Source organism: Chiloscyllium plagiosum, unplaced genomic scaffold, assembly GCF_037043375.1.
Source record: "Chiloscyllium plagiosum isolate Xiang-an unplaced genomic scaffold, Cpla_swu_hap1 HiC_scaffold_40, whole genome shotgun sequence".
Taxonomy (NCBI): Eukaryota; Metazoa; Chordata; class Chondrichthyes; order Orectolobiformes; family Hemiscylliidae; genus Chiloscyllium; species Chiloscyllium plagiosum.
Window position 1 is genome coordinate 19,005,824 of NW_028270178.1, and position 23,377 is coordinate 19,029,200.

Genomic DNA, 23,377 nt, shown 5'->3' on the forward strand with positions numbered 1-23,377 from the left:
ATAGTGGAGGACTGTTGGAGGTTGCAATGAGACATTGAGAGGCTGCAGAACTGGACTGATAATTCACAGATGGAGTTCAACTTGGAGAAGTGCAAAATGATTCACTTTGCAAGGTTGAATTTGCATGCAAAATACAAAGCTACAGGGAGGATCCGTTAGATCAGAAATAGAAGGATCTTGGAGATCATATCCAAAGATCTCTCAAAGTTGCCACCCAACTTGATAGAGTTGTTAAGAAAGCATATGGTCTGTTGACTTTCATTAGCAGATGAATTGAGTTTAAGAGTGGCAACATTATGCTGGAAGCCTATAAAGTCTTGTTTAGGCCACCCTTGTAAAATTGTCTTCAGTTCTGGTTGCCACATTGTTGGAAAAATGTGGATACTTTAAAAAGAGCTCAAGGGAGATTTATCAGAATGCTGCCTAGTTTGAAAGGCGTGTTTAATGGAGAAGGAGGGACCTTTTCTCATTGGAGCAAAGAAGGATGAGTGGTGACTTAATAGCTGTATACAAAATTATGAAAAGAATAGATAGAGTGGATAACGAGAGACATTTTCCCAGATTGGAAATGGCTATCACAAGGGTACATAATTTTAAAGTGACTTGAGGTAGATTTAGTGGAGATGTCAGAGGTAGGTTCTTTACGCAAAGAGTGGTGAGTATGCGGAAAGCACCGCCAGCAGAATAGAACCAGATACAAAAGGAACATTTAAGCAATTCCTGAATAGACACATGGAAGATAGTAAAATGAAGGGTATTTAGGTTGTTCGATCTTAGAGTCGGATTAAAGGCCGGCACAACATCGAGGATTGAAGGGCCTGTATTTTGGTAAAAACAATGACTGCAGATGCTGGAAACCAGATCCTGGATCAGTGGTGCTGGAAGAGCACAGCAATTCAGGCAGCATCCGAGGATAGGCAAAATCGACGGTTCGGGCAAAAGCCCTTCATCCTGTATTGTGCTGTACTGTTCTATGGTCTACTTTCTATTAAGTAAAAGCTCAATTATCAGAGACTAGAATTGAGAAGAAATAAAACAAGACAAGTTAATAGAACTTGGTGGTATTTTTAGATCAGAGAAATTTGTCGAATTTCAACAGAGAAATGAAAAACCAAAACAGTTGCATCCAAACTCCTTCATCCAAAATGAATCTGAGTGCATTCACGAATTTTATGATCTGAAAAATGACGACTTCATACGGAATTGGAGACCATTGGATATTCACATGAATGAGAAATGGGTAGAGTTTCATCAGGTTGGATTACTGCTGGCTTATCAAAAGGAGGTGTTGTGAGTAGGGCACGAGTAATCAGATCGAACTTTTTGACTCGGAACCCCCTCTTGACTTGTCTACATGTCTATCTCCCTTCCCACCTATCCACTCCACCCTCCAAGCCGATCTATCACCATTACACCACACCTGTACCTGCCTATCTCCTTCTCCACAGCCCTGCACCCACCTCTCTATTTACCTCTCAATCCCACTCCCCCTCCACATTTCTGAATGAAGGGTTTTTGCCCAAACCATTGAATCCCCTTCTCTTCAGATCCAGCCTGATCTTCTGTGCTTTTACAGCACCCTACTTTTCAACTCCAATGTGTAGAAGATTGCATGTTCCACTTACTAGAACATAGATTGAACAATACAGCACGGAACAGGCCTTTCGGCACACGATGTTGTGCCGAACATTTATCCTAGCTTAAGCACCCATCCATGTACATATCCAATTGCCGCTTAAAGGTCACCAATGATTCTGACTCTGCCACTCCCACAGTCAGCGCATTCCATGCCCCCACCACTCTTTTCGTAAAGAACCTACTCCTAACATCCCCCCATACTTTCCACACTTCACCTTAAATTTATGTCCCCTTACTGATTTGCTGAAGTTCAGAAAATTGCTGTGGATGGAGAATTATCAGAAGAATTTGACAAACTTGAAGCTATGTTAACCATTGACCGAGTGTTAGCCAAACCTAAACAAGCAAAAACATTCAGAGTCTCCGTCAATGTGAGTCATGTGGGTGTCATTGCGGTACTCTTGCAAGAAGACTACAAGAAGAAATAAAAACTTACTGGGCATTGTTTTCCAGAAAATTGAATGATAATGAGAAATATTGGACAATTGAGGAGGAAAACTGGGGCTAAAGCATGTCAACATTTAGATTGCCAGTAATGTGTCTGAGATGCTTGTGTATGCTGATTGTGACGATGCTGCTCCTTTGACAAGTTTATTGTGTCCTCAATATGTTTGGAAATACCTCATTAAGTAACGTTCTAAGTTTATTTTAGCACTTGTACAATGGAAGGGGTGTGGTAGTTCTCCCAGTTCGGAGTTCGTTGTGGTCTGGTATTAGCAAACTGTTTGCATTGCTTGTCAGACCCTATCCCTTTTTTTTGTCTATGCCATTACTGCCTATATGCACCAGGAATGCTAGCTGGTCACCCTTGTTCATTTCCGGTAAAACTCGCAAAGTGACATCTTCCACCTCCAAGAAACGCTTAGTGACTGGAAAAGCCATTATTACATAAGGGACACCCTGTGTCAACGAATTAAATGCAACACCCAAGATAGAGGTCACTAAGACTCACAGCTCTCTGCTTTTGAGTCCAATAATCCTCAACCCAACGTGGAATTAGAGATTTTGATCCCAACCATAACACCCAGATTGTTATGAACCAGACCAAATCACCTCATAATTGAAAAAGCCGCTTAGACCCTAACTTGTTTCATATTTTAAAAGTACATGTAAGGTATGGTCCACATGCAATTTGATTGAACAAACCACCGAATTTGAAGCAAAAGTGTACTTTATTCACATATTCTTGTTAAAATACAAAGGAAACGATAAAAATAATTCAATGAGCTGTAACTCTATTGGGAAACCTAACAGAATAACAGATTCATTGCCCACTAAAATGTAACAGCTCCAGTATCATGTAAGCCCATGAACACACCCTTGGTAAATGGCATGTTCAGAAACAGATGGAGACAGGGTGAGATGGACTGCACAACAGACCCAGCAACAATTGTTACTGCTGAAAATAAAATAAAACTAAAAATCTCGGTTCTGTGTGAGTTTGATCACGTCCGTTCAGGCTGCTTCATTTGTTCCAATATCCACAAAAAAAAACTAATAAGCTGTTTACTCTGAGTTTTCAATAGGCGTCTAGGCACTTCTTCTTAAAAGCTTTCTTTTTGAAACAAAAAGAGCAAACAGAACTACTCAACCCGTAGTTTAGTCAAACAAGGTTTCCAGCTTCTGTAATACTGCGCGTCTGATTACGTCAATGATTCAGAAGGGGAATGAAAGACTGTGATAGCTATTAAATCAGCAATGTCATCGTCATCAGTCATTCATTAATCAATATGATGTCTCATGAAGGAAATGTCCGTCAGTGCTATTCTACACCTATCTGTTCCAATTCTTCATTTTAAATCTATCTGTAGCACTTTGAAACTTCAGTGAACTTGTGTCATTCTGTTTCCGTTTGTTCATTTGTTTAATTTCTGGATTGCATATTCAATGGCGCAATCAGCTAATCAAATTATTATCTCAGAACGTAACAATAATGCACGCCATTAAACACTAACCAGAACGAAACATTCTTGTAGACACCATCTCAATAAATGAACGCAATGTACAAAAGCATAACAGCAGTGACATCTAACAGCCTGCCTCCAAGTTCTTAGCTGCCACTGAGCTCAAATGACAAACAAAAGGAAAAAAACTTCTGAATAACGTAAAATCAGAGATTTCTGGAGAAACTCAGCAGGTCTGACAGCATCCGTGGAGAGAAAACAGAGTCGAGAAATCTGAAAGATAAATAGAAAGATCTACAGAAACTTATCATGTCTGGCAGTACTTGTTGACAGAAACAGATTACCCATGTCGAAAGATTGGTCACTTGACACCAAACATTAACTTAACCATCTCTCATGAGACGCTGCTGATTTTCTCCAGGGATAACAGATTTTTTTTGGGAAATCCATCATCCAAACTTCATTCTTTCATTTGGAAATGCACAATCGGACCTAGCACTCAACGGCACAGGAGATGCAGGAATGCAGTCTAGTAATACATGGGATTATGAACAGCGGAAAGAAAATTATCAATTGGACGAAACCTGAGAGCCCAATATTCTAAACAGAGACTATCTTGCATTTATTTGTCTTTGAATTATTCTTAAAATCAGCAGCCACGGATATTTCAGAACCTTCTTCAGCTCCTCTCTTAATGTCCTTTGTTGGGAAAAAGCCATGTCTGTTTTTTAAAGCGTATGTCTCTGTGTTTGTGAGGGTGATTCTGAGTATCTGAGTGAGGCTTTGAGAGGGACTAAATGTATTATCCTGAAGCATTCATGTATTGTCAAAGTTTGGATATGGAGCAATGAAGAAAATGACAAGTGAAAGAAATTTAAATGACAGGAGATTAAAATCTTAAGTAAACCAATGCCCTTTATGAATGATAGAATTTTATAAATAATTTGCCTTCATTACCTGTCTATAAAGGAAGCACTGTGCAAATATTAGGACTTAGGATGTCAAGCTGCAGTGGTACACGGCACTGGAATCTACATCTGGAGTACTGGGTGCATTTATCCTCAATTGTCTGACCTTAATTCTAAAAAAGAAAAATACTAGTTCCAGAATCCCAACCAGTGGGTTTAGTGGATCTTCATCAATCCTATCTTTTTCCTGTTACGATCTTGAAGACTTTCATCAGATCACACCTTAACTTTTTATATTACAGGGAAAACATTCCTTAATTGAATAATCCTCCTTCTTTCAGTTGGAATCCAGGGAATCAATGGCAGCGTGGAAGTAAAGTTGATGATTATTAAATCCGTCATGATTTCATTGAACAGTGGAGAAATGTGGAGAACTAACTGCCTCTGCATTTTTGTCTCATGTACTGATTGCATCTGCTGGCTGAATCAAAAATATTCCTATCAATTTCTGGCATGTCCAAATGTCATTAGTAACTGTTAATTATCTGGTACTCATGATGACAACGGAATGTTTACATTACTGCAGTGAATTCAATTTCATTTATGATGATTATGGTGGTAATTGGGATTCTGCTGGCTGTGGTTGTTGCATTTCTTTTCCTTTAATTTCTGCAGTATCTAATCTGTCCATCTGATATGGCAGGTATTGAGATATGCATCTCTCTGTGGTTCTCTGAGTGTGCATCTTTTTCTGCACCTCTGACATTCAACAAATTGCAGAGAAGAATTCACCAGTGGCTATCACTGATATAAAGTGAAGGGTGATCCCCCCGAGAGCTGAAACTGAATGATTCAAAGGGGAGTCCCTCAGCCTATAATCTGTTGGACGGAGATACAAAAGAATCCCTTCAGTGACGAAACAGGCCATTTGGCCGAACAAGTTCACAGTGACCCTCTGAAGAGTATCCAACCCAGACTCATTACACCACCCTACCACTCAACATGTGCCCCGACTAATGCACCTAACCTACACATCCCTGGACACAGTGGGCAACTTCACATCGCCAATTCACCGAAACTTCGTATCTTTGGGTTATGGTAAGAACTGCAGCACCAAAAGGAAACCCACGCAGACACAGGGAGAATGTGCAAACTCCAGACAGACAGTCGCCCAAGGCTGGAATCATACCCGGGTTTTTAGTGCTGTGAGATAGCATTGATAACCAGTGAGCCACGTATCACCCGAGAAGCGATGTAATCCATTTTGTAAAGCAGTGAAGTAAAAGAACTCAAGGATGCTAACCTGGCAATTATTAATTAACGATGTGTTTATCTATCAGTGAAGAAATTAACAAAACTCTTAACAAATGGAACAATTCTTCTCTAAGTACCTATTACGCAAGAACACATGGTTCTAATAGTCTAATAAATACACGTCCCAATTATGTAATAAAACAACAGAATTTAGTTTTGCAGTCAGGTTATGTTTTCCAGACATTTCTGTGCCTTCTCTGATAATCGTCTGTCAGTTCTGCTGTCAAAAAGGGATTAAAGAGAACACAAAGGTATTTTACTCATACGTGAGGAATAAGAGGATGATCAGGGAGAATGTAGGGCCAATGAAGGATAGTGTAAGGAACTTGTACGTGGAGTCTGAGCAGATAGAAGAAGCCCTAAATGTGTGTTTTTGCTTCAGTTGTCACCAAGGAAAGGGATTTTGTTGCAAATGAAAACTTGGAGGGGCTGGGATACAATCTTGACCAGATCAACATTGATGAAGTTGATATGTTAGAAATTTTGGAAAACATTAAGATTGATAACTGTCTAGGTCCAGAACAGATATATCCTAGTCTGCTCCAGGAAGCGAGAAAGGAGGTTGCTAAACCTCTAGCGAGAATATTTGCCTCCTCACTCTCCACAGGAGCCATATCGGAGGATTGGAAGGACACAAATGTTGTTTTTTTTCAAGAAGGGTAATAGGGAAACCCTGTCAATTACAGACCAGCCAGTCTTGCGTCTGTGGCCAGCAAAGTTGTGGAATGAATTCTGAGGGATAGGATTTATGACTATTTGGCAAAGTACAGTGTGATTAAAGGCAGCCAGCATGGCTTTGCGAGGGGCAGGTCATGCCCCACAAGTCCTATAGAGTTCTTAGAGGAATTGGCAAGACAGATCGACGACGGTCGAGCAGTGGATGTGGATATGGACTTCAGCACCTTTGATAGGGTTCCCCATGTAGGCTCATTCATAAAGTCAGGAAGTATGGGATACAGAGAGATTTGTCCATCTGGATTCAGAATTGGCTGGCTAACAAAAGGCAGAGAGTGGTTGGAGATGGGAAGTATTCTGCCTGGAGGTCAGTGTTGAGTGGGGTCCTGCTGGGCTCTGTTCTCGGACCTCTGCTCTTTGTAGTTTTTTTATAAATGACGTGGATGAGGAGGTTGAGGTGTGGGTTAGCAAATTTGCAGATGACACCTAAGGTTGGAGTGTCATCGATGCAGAGCTGGGCTGAGAAATGGCAGATGGAGTTCCACCTGGATATAGGTGAAGTGATGCACTTTGGAAGATCGAACTCAAATGCTGAATATAGGATTAAAGACAGGATTCTTGGCAGTGTGGAGAAACAGAGGGATCTGGGAGTGCAAGTAGATAGATCCCTCAAATTTGCAACCAAGTGGTTAGGGTTGTTAAGAAAGCATATGGTATTTTGGCTTTCATTAACAGGCGTATCATGTTTAAGAGTCGTGAGGTTTTGCTTCAGCTCTACAAGTGCCTGGTGAGATCACACTTGGAATATTGTGTCCAGTTCTGGTCGCCCTACTATAGGAAAGATACAGGGGCTTTGGAGAGGCAGCAAAGAAGGTTTACCAGGATGTTGCCTGAACTGGAGGGTTTGTCTTATGAAGAAAGTTTGAATAAGCTCAGCCTTTTCTCTCTGGAGAGAAGGAGGAAGAGAGGAGACCTGATCGAGGTGCACAAAGTAATGAGAGGAATAGATAGAATCAATAGCCAGAGAAGTTTCTCGAGGATAGGATTGACTGGTACGAGAAGTCATAGTTTGAAGACATTAGGAGGAAAGTATAAAGGAGACATCAGAGGTAGGTTCTTTACGCAGAGTTGTGGATAGGATGCATTGCCAGCTGTAGTGGTGGAAGCAGAGTCAGTGGGGACATTTAAGCGACTGCTGGAAATGCACATGGATAGCAATGAGTTGAGGGGTGTGTAGGTTAAGTCAGTATATTTTACATTAGGATTATCTCTCTTCACAACATCGTGAGCCAAAGGGCCTGGTCTGAGCTGCACTTTTCTATGGTCTATGTTCTAAATGTTCTTTTTGTGAATTCGGTTGTCTTGAATATTAGCGAAGAGGACAACAGTACCATTATTAATTAGATCGTGGTTTCTCTGAGAGCGGAAATTTCTTATTTCTTGGGAGATTGCATTGACTCCCTTCCTGAATACACCTGATGACTTATCAATATTTGTCAAAACCATCAGACTGGGAGATCCAGTGTCGGGAAATATATCATCCATGATTAAATGCCGGAACAGACTCGATGGATTGAATGTTCTCATCTACTCCTCTATCTTGTGGAGTGTGTTAGTTCAATTATATTCGTGAAGTAGCATGATATTGGGTAAAAGATGTTGTGAAACGTGTAAGGGATCAGAAAAGATTTGCAAGGATGTTGCCAGGGTTTTAGGGTTTGAGCTTTCAGAGCAGTCTGAATAGGCTGTGGCTATTTTCCCTGGAGGTTTGGAGAATGGGCGGGGGGGGGGGGGGGGGGGGGGGGGGAGGTGACCTGACAGAAGATTACAAAATCATAAGAGGTAAGGGTATGGTGAATAGACAAGGTCTTTTTCCTGGGGTGGGGCAGACTCAAACTAAAGGCCATAGGAGTTTGGTGAGAGAGGAAAGATTTAAAAGGGATCTAACGTGTTCAGATAGTCGGTGTATGGGTGTATGGAATGACCCACCACAGGAAATAGTGGAGGCTTGTGCAATTACAACAATTAAAAGACATCTGGATGAGTACATGAATAGGAAAGGTTTAGATGGATATGGGTTAAATGCTGTCGAATGGGAATACATTTTTTAGCATACCTGGTCGGCATGGACATGTTGGACCGAAGGGTTTGTTTCCATACTGTATGCCTCTATGACACTGAGGACTCTCTGGAATCTGGGGATTGTGAAACGAGTTTGTGCGAGGTCTTTTTTATCTGTTTGTATGATGCACAGGCTATTCCAGTGTCTAGTATGACTCCGTAAACGCATTTTGTTCAGGGACTGATTCTAAAAAGCATATCCCACAATACAGACCAAATCATTAGAAAAAATGTATTCACGCTCCTTCATTCTTTTATTACAATTAAACCATTCAATGCACGAATCAACTTCAGTTTTGTCAGTCCTTCCTCAGAAAATTGATTGTTTATCAATCTGAAAAATAAATCACAATAATTACTGATAAGTAGCAGCTTCTGAGATTGACAATGGCTAATGATTTTACTTTGTTTTAAGAGATTGTTTTTACTGCAAACTTAAACAAATATTGTTTTTATCCATGAGATACACACATCACTGGCCAGTACACATGTCTTGAATTTCTTAATTGTGATTTAGAGTCATGCAACACGGAAATAGATCCTTTGGGTGTACTCATCTGCACCGACCAGACATTCCAACCTGACCTAGTCTCATTTTCCAGGGTAACTATTTGTGACAGCATTCCAGGGGAGTGATCGCGTGCTTGTAAGGAAGCAGTAATAAATTTTAAACCAGTATGTTTTGTGTCTTAGTGCAAAACTGTTAGAGTTGGCAGAGATGTCTTAAAGTATTTTCTAGGCCTTTATGTTAGGACTCTGTTGCACATTCAATCCTTCAGTCACTGTTGTCAGAGGTGATACAATTCATTTAAAAAATCTATTAATTTGTGTATATCCTGCAAATCAATGCAAATAATTTATGGAAGAAGAACATTTTCCCTTCAAAGAAATTTTAAATAACAAACTTACTTGATTTCTTTCATTTGCGTACTACCCTGAATGAACTGGGTTAATGAATGAATAGATTTATCTGTCAGCTTGTTGGTATGGTCACCATTTAGGTCATCATTGCTGATGTCCAGTTTTAGCAGCACAGTATTTTCACAGAAAGCAGAGATTAGGATTTCTGCAGAGTCATATGTGAGAGTGTTGGATTTTAAACTGCATTGAATGAAAAATAAAACAAGTTGTATTTACGGTAACATATGACACATACGGAGAGGCAAAGGTCAAAATAAATGCCAACTTGCAAACAATCACATTTATTTTCCAAATTAATTGTAACAGTTGCTTTATATGCCATTCTTATGTCTAAACTATTACCAGAATAATCCAACTGAAAAAGTATGATTTGCTATTTACTAACACAGAATTTAAAATTTGTGTGGATCAATAATGTGTTGTTTTACATTTCAAACATAATTACTTACAATAATGTCCGTATTTTGCAATGTTCCTTCTTCAGAATGGCAGAGCGACATATCGCTCCCAAATCGCCCGATTTATTCCTGTTGAGACTAATAAAGAATTAAAAGAAATTCACAGGTAGAAATGAGTAGGATTAGAAATGTTCTGTTACTGGTGGTTTGGAGATAGAGGATATGAAAAAAAAAGTACAATTTAGATTTCGTTCCATGGCTTGTGTCTAACTGTTTTGATGTGAGAATATTACTGGCTCCCAGAAACGACAGAGCCTTTATCCTATTGTAACTGTACAAATGGAGCAAGAATTTGCCATACTTTATAATAAATCAGTCTCAAAATGTGCTACAATATAATACGGTTGAATAAAGTTATTGACGTTGAAATACAGCAGAGTCTTCAAAACCAATCTGGCGAGTAAGAAAATAATTTATTTACCAAGGAAATAATCTGATTGGCTCTTTGTGGTATGAGACACGTTTCAAGTCGGATCTCCCCGTGGCATTTTATTACGGGTCTTGATTCTCATCTAATTTATTAATAACCTGCAGTTTGTTGTTCAAGAAAAGAAGAATTCTAGAAATGAATTTCCACTGTGTGAGAATTCTAGAATTATGAGCACGTTCTGAGAATTAGGGCCAAACCATTCAGGAGAGAAGTGAGGAAGCCTTTTCCACACAAAGGATGGTAGAAGTTTGAAACTTTTTTCTACAAATGGCAGTGAATGCTACGTCAGGTGTTAATTTAAAATCTGACCTTAAGCAATTTTTGTTGAGCAAAACTATTAATGATTGAGGGCCAACGCTTACCAAATAATATACCGTAAAATATGTTTAATGTGCCTACAAGATGAATATTTCAGTGATTAAATCAATGAATCAGATTCGTTTTAACTGTGTACAAAATCCTAATGTGTTATTGTTAAAATCTATTTACTGACAGACTGTTGCACGAGATGGTATTAAACCGATGGTTTGATTATGTTTATTGATTTCATGTCATTTCTCTGAATGTTAAGACAAAACCGTGTTCTTGATTAATTTTGCAGAGACTATTTATAAACATTACTCAACAGTTTGCTCCATCACATTATGATGCAATAATGTTATTAAATAATTGCATTGCATTACCTAAGTACCTCACATTTTTGTAGCACTGGATTCAGCTGCTGACTGCACTCATTTCCTATCCCAGAAAACTGTCCAGATCCAGCTCTTCAATCTCCTTTACCAACATTAAGGCTTTTGTTAGAACTGTACAGTCAAACATTTTAAGTGGGCATTTTGTAAATCGTAATGTCTTCACTGGAGTTAAGACATCTTCCATTAGTGCTACATCTCCAAATTCAAGAAGACAATACAACATTTCAAAGAGTCCTTTTTGGTTATTTTCACTTTTCAAATTCTTCATACAGCTGTTGATTTTGTCTTTCAGCCAGTCTGATACATTTGAAGCTGTTTCAGAGTGCTGTACCCCCAGCAAAATCGAGGCTGTTTCATTTAATTTGGTGATGAGAGTCCAATAAAAAAAAAGTGAAAAAAACTTAGACCTGTCATCATTGCGATTGCACCATTCAGGAAGCATTCGCCTCACTTGGCCTACTGGGGCACTTTGACATTTAAATAGTGCAGTGATAAAATCCTTCAAAATGGAGTGAGTGAACACTTAGCCAAAACCAGTATTGCCACGAATTTCCATCATAAATCCAGAGATGAAATTGGAAATAAGGATCTGTTGCTTTTTGAATTGGCTTCTTTTAAACACGATGGTTTTGGTGCAAATTCCCCATTAGGCCAAACTACTCAATTTCAGAAGCATATCGTGAGCAAAGACATTATCATAACAACAGTTCTTCAGAAGACACGTGAGGTAAATGAGAAGTACCCTTGTACAGGTTGTGAATGCTGGTATCTGGGCTCCTTCTTTCTGCTAGGTTTCCTGGATTGAACATAGAACCGAGCAGAAGCGAGGATTATGGCACATGGTGTATAATTTCTCATCCTGCTTGATATAATCTGAAGCAAACTGTCTAGCTGCAGAGCAGCGATGAGAATGTTGTTTCATCGTGTCTGCACTGAATCCCAGGATATCGACAACTCGATTAAATTCGACATTTCCAAGAGAATGCTGTTTCCATGGGGAACTTCTTCCCAACACTGAGCAGCCTTTCAGCAATCTTCCTTTTATAAGCCTGCACACAATGTGGGATATTTCACAAAAATGTTCAGGCCCGAAACTTTGAGTTTCATGATCATTGCTGTTTGTGTGTTAGTTAAATCGATCTTTTTCTGGAAAAGATCCAAGTAATCGAATATGAACAATATTTTCTCTGGTTTGTCCACAGAAACTCTAAGTAGTTTGTGAATTGGGGAAGAAATCTATTATCAGTTCATTTAAGCAGGTTTCCCCGTCGATGGAATTCAATTGCTGAGCTGTAAATTGAAAGATTATATATTTGTACATTTCACCTGCTGCCCAAACATTTTATTTGTATCGTGATAGTTTTTCCAAACCTGAAGGTCCAATGATGACAGTTGTGCCAGTCCCTCTTGTCTGATTGCAATGTTTTCTCAGTCACCTATCTCACGGCATTTCTTCCAGATGATTTTGCTCAGCTTTCCTCCACAATTCTTCACTTCCGTACTCCTGTTCTTCAGTGTATTGTGTGTTTGTTCCTGCTCACCCAATGAAACAACAATTTTAGATTCGATTACTTACAGTGTGGAAACAGGCCCTTCGACCCAACAAGTCCACACCGACCCGCCGAAGTGCAACCCACCCATACCCCTACATATACGCCTTACCTAACACTACGGACAATTTAGCATGGCCAATTCACCTGACCTGCACATCTTTGGACTGTGGGAGGAAACCGTAGCAAACCCACACAGACACGAGGAGAACGTGCAAACTCCACACAGTCAGTCGCCTGAGGTGGGAATTGAACCCGCGTCTCTGGCACTCTGAGGCAGCAGTGCTAACCACTCTGCCACTGTGCCGCCCACCATTTGTTACTTTGGTATATCTTTCACTCAGTGGAAATCTCTGCACGCTTATGTTTTCTCCAGTGATTGTTAAGTTCTCATTCGTTTTGCGAAGGTAGTCTCTGTGCGTCTGTTTGACATCTTGAATTAAAATATTCCACAAGTTTACCATGACTATTCATATGAGCAATATTTAAAAGAGCATTACAGGAATCAAAATGCTAACCAATAAATGATAGAAATACCATATAGAAATAGACACACGACACTTACTTTTATATCTGTACTTGTTACTGTGAAATTAGTGTTACATTGATCATCTGATTTATTCCAGTTATGTCATAGGGAAAAACACTGGAGAAGTGGTAATCTTAACAAGCTAAGAATCTGGAAACCCAGTCAGTAATTGCGGGGTTCATCCTTATAACTTTCCATGAAAATGGCTGAAATGTTTGTTAATTTCCAGTCTTCTGACACTTGCCGTAAATCCAGGAGGGCTGAAAGATTATGGCTATTTGCACTACAATTTTAACTTTCCCTTCCTTTAGCATACCTCGATGAACTTCATCAGGTCGTGCTGGCTTATCGCTGTTAAATATCAACGATCTATTCAACACTGTTTCTTCATCAATTTATAATATTTCGCAAACAAACTGACAAGCTCTTACACCACGTCTCTTGTAATAATATGCAGAAATTGTAATTCATTCGTTTTCAATAGCATGCTCATTTTCCCAGGTTACTATTTTCCTCTTTCAATACCCTGACAGTGTATTTATTTCCAAAAAATTTACACAGCGCAAAACTTCCCATAATAAATAATCCACACTATGTTCTTACATCGAGAGAGTTAACTGTCTCTCGATATTTATTTAATGCAGTAAAAAGCCATTTTGTGCACCCCTCCGAGAGAAGAAGTAAAATTATTTAACAAAAGAAAAAAACAGCGATGGACAACTGACAAGAGAAGGGACAGCATAAAACTTCCAGAAAGGCTTACAAACCTGGAAAAACAGTCGAGACCCTGCTAAATGATAAATGTGCAATTTGCAGCAAAGAATCCCAAATAAGTTTCTAAGTACTATTAACATAGATAATGAAAGGATACTTGTCAGGGACATCAAAATGATGAAAAAAGTCATTGTCATACAAGAAAAGTGTGTTGGCAGGGCAAGTATTCACCCACTGAGGCCTATAAGTGGGGATATTATCAGCTTACAGTAGAAAAGAATGATAGTTTTCTGGAAGTCCTCAGGAAATTAATTGTGCACAGGAACAGGGACTCAGCACAAATTACATAAATAATCGTAAATGAGGAAATTAATGGATTTAATGAGTGGCACAATCTCGGGGCCTGGCATTTTGTATTAGAGAATGTTAAAGGTTGTCACGCAGCACATTGTAGACACCCTGACTCTAATCTTTCAGAGTTCTCTCGATGTGGGAGTCATCCCCCTGGATTGTAAAATTGCACATTTCCCTCTGCTTCTTAGGAAGGATGAAAGAGGAAAACCAGAGATATACTAAGCAATCAGCCTAAAATCTGCGGTGGGGATATTGCTAGAATCTATAATAAAGGATCAGCTGAGCACCACAAAACTTTCAGTTACTCAGGGACAGTGGGCATGGATTCATAACAAGTAGGACAGACATCTATGAAATTTTCTTTAGACTTTTTTTAAAATTCAAAAATATACTTCATTCATAAAAATTTATTTATGTACAAACATAGTCACCATAACAGTTCAATTCTGGTAGCACATGGAGAAACAAATAAACATTGGAGTTTGATTCAAATCCAACAAACAAGACAAAGCCAGTTCTGTTTTCTGCAAAGTCAATATTTACATATATTTGAAGTACTGGGAAGGGTTCAATAACAGAACAGACCCCCATTTAACTTTGACTGAAACAGCTCAGTCAGTAATTTTTCCCCACTGCACCTTACTGGCTACTGTCATAAGGTTTAGTGCTTCCTCGAAAGTAAGTCCCAAACATTGGAATGTGCCAATCTGCAACACGTGGACAGGGTCAACTCTTTGTTCTGGAGGAGCTACAGGTTTTTCTCTCGGTGAGTGTCCATTTTTTTAACCAACAGCAATACTGAGGCATAATATTGAACTTGTCTCCCATAGTCATTGACAATGTTCCCCCTTTTAGTCTTCAGTGGGCAAACATTTCTCATAAACTCGCTTTCTATAATTGTAACATTTCTTAGTCGTTTCAATGAACCTGGCAAGTTTCATTTCATATTCCCTTTTTCAATTTATTTGTCTCCTTCTAGGGCTGTTTGCTGCTCCTTGTATCTTCTCCCAATCATCAGGATTCTGTCCAATGTTTGCACACATTGCCTAAATATTTGAAACATATTACTGTTCTGACATTGTTTTCCCGTATTCATTTTCTCATTAAAAAGTAACGAACAAACTCAAAGGAATTGAACTACAAACAATAAAACTCCTTGCAGTTATTGCTTATCTTTATGCAAAATTATTCATCACTCGCCAATAGATTTACATCACACTTAATTACAACATTCTTGTTTCAATATTTTCTGAAACATTTGTACGCAGCAAATCCCATTTTAAGTTAGTGCTGCCTTACACATCTAGCACATTTATCCCATTATATTTTCCAAAAAAAATCCTGACTGACATCATTGTCTGGAAAAAAAATCTATTCATGTCTATTCAATCAGCTTTTGAAAGAAATTCTTTAATGCCATCAAAACGAAACTTCCTCCAATTTAGAATTTCATCCTTGAGGTATGGTCCATCCTTTGAATCTTTAAAGAGTTCAGAAAAGATTTACAAGAATATTGCTAGTGTTGGATGATTTCAACTACAGGAAGAGTTTGAATAATTTGAACATTTTTTTCTGAACTCAATATTCTGACGTGTAATGGAACGAAAACCAAACGCCTTCTTCACTCACTTATTTACCTGCGAATCCACTTTAAAGAAGCTATGAATCTGCACTTCCAGGTGTCTTTCTTCAGCAATACTCTCGAGGTCATTACCATTAAGTGCATAAGTCCTGCTAAGATTTGCTTTCCCAAAATGCAGCATCTCGCATTTATCTAATTTAACTGCAATCTGCCATTTCTCAGCCCATTGGCCCATCTGGACAAGATCCCGTTGTAATCTGAGGCAACCTTTTCGCTGTCCACTACACCACCAATTTTGGTGTCATCTGCAAACTTATTAACTATACGTCTTATGCTCACATTCAAATCATTTATAGAAATGATGAAAAGTAGTGGACCCAGCACTGATTCTTGTGACACTCCACTGGTCACAGGTCTCTAGTAAAAAAAAAGCCCTCCAGCACCACCCTTTGTCTTCTACTTTTGAGTCAGTTCTGTATGCAAGTGGCTAGTTCTCCTTCTTTTCCATGAGATCTGACCGTGCTAACCCAGTCTTCCATGGGGAACCTTGTCAAACGCTTTAATGAAGTCCATATAGATCACGTCCACGGCTCTGCCCTCGTCAATCATCTTTGTTACGTCTTCAATAAACTCAATCAAGTTTGTGAGACAGGACACCCCATCCACAAAATCATGTAAACCGCTCCTAATCTGTCCTTGCCTTTCCGAATGCATGAACATCCTGACCCTCGGGATTCCATCCAACAACTTACCCATCACCAACGTCGGGCTCACTGGTCTATAGTACTTTGGCTAGTTGTTAGCACTCTTCTTAAAGAGTGGTACCACGTTAGCCAACCTCCAACCTTCGGACACCTCACCTATGATTATCGATGATACAAATATCACAGCAACGTGCCCAGAAATCACTTTCCTACCTTCCCACAGAGTTCTAGGATACACCTGATCGGATCATCGGGACTCATCCACTTTTAAGTGTTTCAAGACTTTCAATCCCGCAATTCCTACACTGTCATATGGGCATTTTGAAAGATGCCACCACATGTCTCCCTACATTATATATCTTCCATGTCCTTTTACAGTGTAAACAATGATGCAAAATAATCATATAATATCTCCTCCATCTCCTGTGGCTCCACGCAAAGGCCACCTTGCTGATCTTTGAGGGGATCCATTCTCTCCTGAGTTGCCCTTTGGTCATTAATGTATTTGTAAAAACCCTTTAGATTCTCCTTAACTCTATTTGCCAAAGCTATTCATGTCCTCTTTTGTTTGGCCCTCCCGATTCTCTCATAAGTATGCTCATACTGTATTTTTACTCTTCTAATCATTCATTCGAGCTATCTTGTCGATACCTGACACTTGCCTCCTTCTTTCTCTTAACCAAACCCTCAATTTTTTCGTCATCCAGCATTCACTTCACCTACCAGCGTTTCCTTTCACCCTAACAGGACTATACTTTCTCTGCACTCTTGTTATCTCATTTCTGAAGGTTTCCCATTGTCCTACCATCCCTTTACCTGCGAACATCTGCCGCCAGTCAGCTTTTGAAAGTGGTTGCCTAATACCATCAAAATGAGCCTTGCTCCAATTTAGAACTTCAGCCTTTAGATCTGGTGTATCATTTGATTCTTTAAAGAGTTCAGAAAAGATTTACAAGGATGTTGAACTATAGGAAAAGGTTGAAAAGTCTGGGGCTTTTCTTTTCCTTGGAGTGTCAGAGGCAGAAGGGTGACCTTATAGATGTTTGTAAAATCATGAGGGCATGGATAGGATAAAAAGACAAAGTTTCTTTCCTGCAGTGGGGGAGTTCAGAACGAGAGAGCATTGGTTTAGGTTGAAAGGGTTAAAAAAGGTGATCGGTGGCTAAACTTTTTTCACGCAGAGAGTGTTACAGGGAATGAGATACCAGATGAAGTGGTGGATGCTAACACATTTGGAACATTTAAAAGGCATCTGGATGGGTAAATGAATAGGAAGGATTGGGAGGGATATGGACCGGGTGTTGGCAGTTGGGACTAGGTGGGGTTGGGATATCTGATTGGCATAGAAGGGTTGGGCCGACAGGTCTCTTTCTGTGATGTATATCTCTATGACTATGACTCTAAGATGTTCAGCAATTTTAATTTAGATAAATGGGAAGTGCTGCATTTTGGGAAAGCAAATTTTTGCAGGACTTATACATATAATGGTAAGGTCTGAGGGCGTGTTGCTGAACAAAGTGACCTTGGAGTGCAGGTTCATAGTTGCTTGAAAATAGAGTCGCAGGTAGATTGGATAGTGAAGAAGACTATGAGAAAGTGAGGACTGCAGATGCCAGAGATCAGAGCTTAAAAATGTGTTGCTGGAAAAGCGCAGCATGTCAGACAGTGTCAAAGGAGCAGGAGAATCGACGTTTCGGGCATAAGCTCTTCTTCAGGAATTATCAATGAATATTAGTGAAGAAGACGTTTGGTATGCTTTCCTTATTGGTCAGAGTGTTGAGTAAAGAAGTTGGGAGGTCATGTTGCGGCTGTACATGACATTGGTTAGGCCACTGTTGGAATATTGCTTGCAATTCTGGTCTCCGTCCTATCGGAAATATGTTGTGAACCTTGGAAGAGTTGAGGAAAGATTTACAAGGATGTTGCCAGGGTTGGAGGATTTGAGCGACAGGGAGAGGCTGAACAGGCTGGGCTGCCTGGAGCATCGGAGGCTGCGGGTTTGACCTTCTAGATGTTTACAAAATTATGAGGGGCATGGATAGGGTAAATAGGCAAAGACATTTCCCTGGGGTCAGGGAGTCCAGAACTAGAGGGAATAGGTTTAGGGTGAGAGGGGAGGAATGTAAAAGAGACGTAAGAGGCAACTTTTTCACACAGAGGGTGGTACGTGCATGGAATGAGCTGCCAGAAGAAGTGGCGGAGACTGGTACAATAGCAATATTTAAGAGGCATTTGGATTGGTATATGAATAGGAATGATTTTGAGGGATATGGGCTGGGTGTTGGCAGGTGAGACGAGATTGTGTTGGGATATCTGGTCGGCATGGACTTGTTGGACCGAAGGGTCTGTTTCCATGCTGTACATCTCTATGACTCTATTACTTACCTTGCAGAATAACTGTTACGCCTGCGTCTGAATCATTCCAAGGTGTTTCAGTTCTCACTTCAAAAGCTGTTAACATACATGTTTGTACAATGACTTTCAGTCTGAAGAATTGTGCAAACCATTAAATTATAACTTCAACGCTAAATCACATTTTCAAAAGGCTGACTGACGTGCTTCTGTTCCAAGGTTCCAACACTCAACTGAGTCAGGAACCATCAGTCTGCATTGTGCCTTCACAAACTATATTTCTTCTTGGCCTCACAGGACTGTGAAAACTGGTTCTGCATCGCAGCACTTTGAAAATATAAAGTGCTTATGCAGTATAAGCATGCAAAATTGAATTATTTGGGGAATTGTGGCCTGAAGAGCACCGGTTAAGGTTAGAGGGGAAAGAATAAAAGGGAACATCCGGGGTTTTTTTTAACATGTATGGAATGAACTGCCAGCGGAAGTGTTGGAGCTGGGTACATTAACAACATTTAAAATGTATTTGGGAAAATATATGGATAAAGGATTGGAAGCATATGGAACAAGTGCAGGGAAGCGGGGTTAGTCTGGACAGATATATTTGGTCGGCATGGACGAGTTGAGCCAAAGGGCCTGTCTCCTTGCTGAAGGAATCAATGACCATTGAAATGAATTAATCGATGACAAATTCAACTCTTTATAATTTATATTTTATTCTTGCTTTATAGAAGCTATTTGAATGAATATGCATGAAGCATGGTTACTAAGTTTGCGAATGACATATGAATTGGCAATATAGTGGACAATGAAGAAGTGTATCTAAGAGTACAAAGGGATCTTCATCACTTAAAGCAGTGTATCCGGAAGTGACAGACAGATTTTAATTTAGATAAATGGAAGGCGTTGCACTCTTGATAAGATGAAAAATGACAAGACTTCTCGAGTTTATGGTCAGGCACTGAGGGGTGTTGTAGAAAAGAGAGATCAAAAGGTTCAGCTGCATAGTTCCTTGAAAGTTTTGTCACAAGGAGACAGCGTATTGACGAAGCCGTTTGGCACGCTTGCCTTCATTACTCGGAACATTCACTAAAGGGTTTGGGACATCATGGTGTTTTACAGGACATGAGTGCGAGAAGTTTTAAAATGTTGAGGTAGAATTCTAACTTCCTTGCTTTAGGAATGATATCATTAAATTGGAGAGGGTGCAGACAAGATAAACATGGAAGTTATCAGGCCTTGGGTTTACTTTATAACAAGAGGCTGAATAGGCTTGGGCTATTTTACTGTGCATAGAAGGTTGAGGGGTGAAATTTTAAGATTTATGAAACCTTGAGGCATACATAAAATGAATAGCTAAGGTCAGTACCATCGGGATTCTGGATTAGTGGTGCTGGAAGAGCACAGCAGTTCAGGCAGCATCCGAGGAGCAGTAAAATCGACGTTTCGGGCAAAAACCCTTCATCAGGAATACAACCAGACAGCCTGAATGGTGGAGAGATAAGTGAGAGGAGGGTGGGGTGGGGAGAAAGTAGCATAGTGTACAATAGATGAGTGGGAGAGGGGATGAAGTTGATAGGTCGGGGGGAGGGTGGAGTGGATAGGTGGAAAAGAACATAGGCAAGTAGGAAAAGTCAGAACAAGTCATGGGGACAGTGCTGAATTAGAAGTTTGGAACTGGGGTGAGGTAGGGGAAGGGGAAATGTGGAACCTGTTGAAGTCCACATTGATGCCCTGGGGTTGAAGTGTTCTGAGGCAGAAGATGAGGCGTTCTTCCTCCAGGCGTCAGGTGGTGAGGGAGCGGCGGTGAATGAGCCCCAGGACCTCCATGTCCTCGGCAGAGTGGGAGGGAGAGTTGAAATGTTGGGCCAGAGGGCGGTGTGGTTGATTGGTGCGTGTGTCCCGGAGTAGTTCCCTAAAGCGCTCTGCTAGGAGGCGTCCAGTCTCCCCAATCGCATCGGGAGCAACAGATACAATAAATGATATCAGTGGATGTGCAGGTAAAACTTTGATGGAGGTTGAAGGCTCCTTTAGGGCCTTGGATGGAGGTGAGGGAGGAGATGTGGGCGCAGGAGTGGAAGAAACGGATGGCTTGTAGGCCGTGGTCATGGCAAATGGAGGTGTAGAGGGATTGGATATCCATGGTGAAGATGAAGCGTTGGGGGCTGGGGAAATGGAAGTCTTGGAGGAGGTGGAGGGTGTGGGTGGTGTCTCGAACGTATGAAAGGAGTTCCTGGACTAGGGAGGATAGGACAGTCTCGAGGTAGGTAGAAATGAGTTCAGTGGGGCAGGAGCATGCTGAGACAATGGGTCGGCCATGTTGTTCCGGCTTGTGTATCTTGGAAAGGAGGTAGAACTGGGCAGTGTGGGGTTCCCGGACTATGAGGTTGGAAGCTGTGGTTGGGAGATCTCCCGAGTTGATGAGGTTCTGTATGGTCTGGGAGATGATGGTTTTGTGATGGGGTGGGTCATGGTCGAGGGAGTGGTAGGAAGAGGTGTCTTCGAGTTGGCGTTTGGCTTCAGCTGTGTAGAGGTCAGTGCGCTAGACTACCACTGCGCCCCCTTTATCTGCTAGCTTGATGGTGAAGTCAGGATTGGAGCAGAAGGATTGGAGGGCTGCACGTTGTGAGGGTGAGAGGTTGGAGTGGGGGAGGGAGGTAGACAGGTTGAAGTGGTTAATGTCCCGGCGTCAGTTGGAAGTGAAGAGCTCGAGGACAGGTAAAAGGGGACCCCTGAAGTTAATTGCAGATAAATGGGTAAGTCAGAAATCAGAGAGCACACATTTGAACAATGTTTCAAATCATACAGAATGTATAAATAGAGCAGTTGAACTGGATAGACATCATTTGAAAGCAGCGCATCACGTGATGAAAAATGACGTGATGAAAACTGCACAATTTTGCTCGTGGAGATAAATTGTCAAAGTTACTCACAGTGATCAAAGAAACTTTAAATGCAAAACTTAGTGGATCTTTTGAAATTAGAAGCAGTTGAGTGAGGTGATAATTTGTTACGAATACCAGATAGAAAGAAATAGCACTGAATGTACCATGTGAACGTGTTTACAATGTATTTTGGTCGGGAAGGAAATCAAAATCACATGGAGAGAAGATGCAAGTTTAGATGATTCTGATTTGGAAATTCCTCCAATTTACTTAGACAATGTTTCTAAAATCCGGGATAAATTATTGAGTTATCTTCCAGATGAAAATAAAAATGAATTGAAAGAGCTATTACAATCACGTAAGGTGGTATGTTGGAGTAAGCTGGGGAGTACTAATTTAATTGCACATGACATAGATATCGGAAATACCATTCTAATTATGAAGCATATTATGCATCTAGCCCGCTAAGGTTAACATCTGTTCAAAAAGAGATTCAGTGTAGGCTTTTAATGTTTGTTTCAATTGCAGTACTCATAATTAACAGTTCAGTTGCTCCTCACATTAACTTCGATTGCAACCCACCACATATTTGTGACATGAATACTCAGCAAAGAGGTATGAGGAGATAACCTGAAATATCCGATAGAGACCAGGGTAATTCGAGACAGTAGTGCAGTGATGATGTCACTGGACGAGTAATCCAGAATATCAGGGGAAAGTTCTTGGGACATGTCTTACATCATAGCAATTAGTGAATTTTGAATTCAATGAAAAGCTAGTTGAACAGTAACCATGTATCCATCACCAGTTGCTGTAAAACACGACCTGATTACCTACTGTATTCTCGTGAAGCACAGTTGCTGTCTTTACCTGATCTAGCCTACACAAGTATGCAGTAGAAGGGTTTTACTGTAATTTACTTACAAAGTGTTGGTGATACCACATCTGCAGTACCACATCTGTTTGGTCCAATTATCTGAGATATTTATTTCAATTTCAGAGGTTAGATCAGATGATCCCAAAATGGGAGGGGTGTCAAATGAACAATGCAACTCGATCTTCCTGCTCCTCAGATGCTGCCTTATCGGCTGTGCTTTTCCACCACCACACTTTTCGACTCTGATCTCCAGCATCTGCGTCCTCACTTTCTCCTGGGACTCTACTCACTGTAGTTTAGAAGAACGTGCGATGATCTCACTGTGACACATAGGATACGTCAGGGGCTTGACAGGGTCAATGCTACGAGGATGCCTGATTTGATTTATCTGATTTGTTGCATTGTTCTCACATGTGGACTTTTGTTTTAGTTGAAGTAAGGACAGATCATAATGTACAAGGGCCCACAGCTTGTAGAGATGGAAATGTGTTGCTGGAAAAGCGCAGCAGGTCAGGCAGCATCTAGGGAACAGGAGAATCGACGTTTCGGGCATTAGCCCTTCTTCAGGAATCCCGAAACGTCGATTCTCCTGTTCCCTAGATGCTGCCTGACCTGCTGCGCTTTTCCAGCAACACATTTCCATCTCTGATCTCCAGCATCTGCAGACCTCACTTTCTCCCCACAGCTTGTAGGGTGATTGAACAGAATGAAGCAAACAGATTTATGTCTGCATGGGAGCTGGACAAATAGCAAGAGCAACATTAGATTT

The 23,377-nt window shown here is 40.5% G+C and overlaps 1 pseudogene; it reads right to left on the reverse strand.

The window, feature by feature from the left end:
- Positions 1-8,806: 8,806 nt before the first annotated feature.
- On the reverse strand, positions 8,807-22,462 carry LOC148138370 (nucleotide-binding oligomerization domain-containing protein 2-like; annotated as a pseudogene).
- Positions 22,463-23,377: the final 915 nt, after the last annotated feature.